This window comes from Mesitornis unicolor, unplaced genomic scaffold (assembly GCF_000695765.1).
Source record: "Mesitornis unicolor isolate BGI_N332 unplaced genomic scaffold, ASM69576v1 scaffold24229, whole genome shotgun sequence".
Lineage (NCBI taxonomy): Eukaryota > Metazoa > Chordata > Aves > Mesitornithiformes > Mesitornithidae > Mesitornis > Mesitornis unicolor.
Genome location: NW_010206868.1, coordinates 18150 through 18368, shown reverse-complemented (window position 1 = coordinate 18368; position 219 = coordinate 18150).

Genomic DNA, 219 nt, shown 5'->3' with positions numbered 1-219 from the left:
CCTCGGGGCGCCCACAGCGGGAGGCCAGGATGAGCCGTGCCCCGGCCGCGCTCTGTGTGCCTTGATAAATTCTTGCTTTGTTTTCCTTTGATTTCCGCTGGAAACCGTCCACCCGATGGGATCTCTCCGAGGACAGCGTGTGCAGGCTGAGCGGAGCAAGGACGGCTGCCTCTGCTCCATCGTCCCCAGCGGAGGCACCCGTGGCTCCTCCTCCCCCTG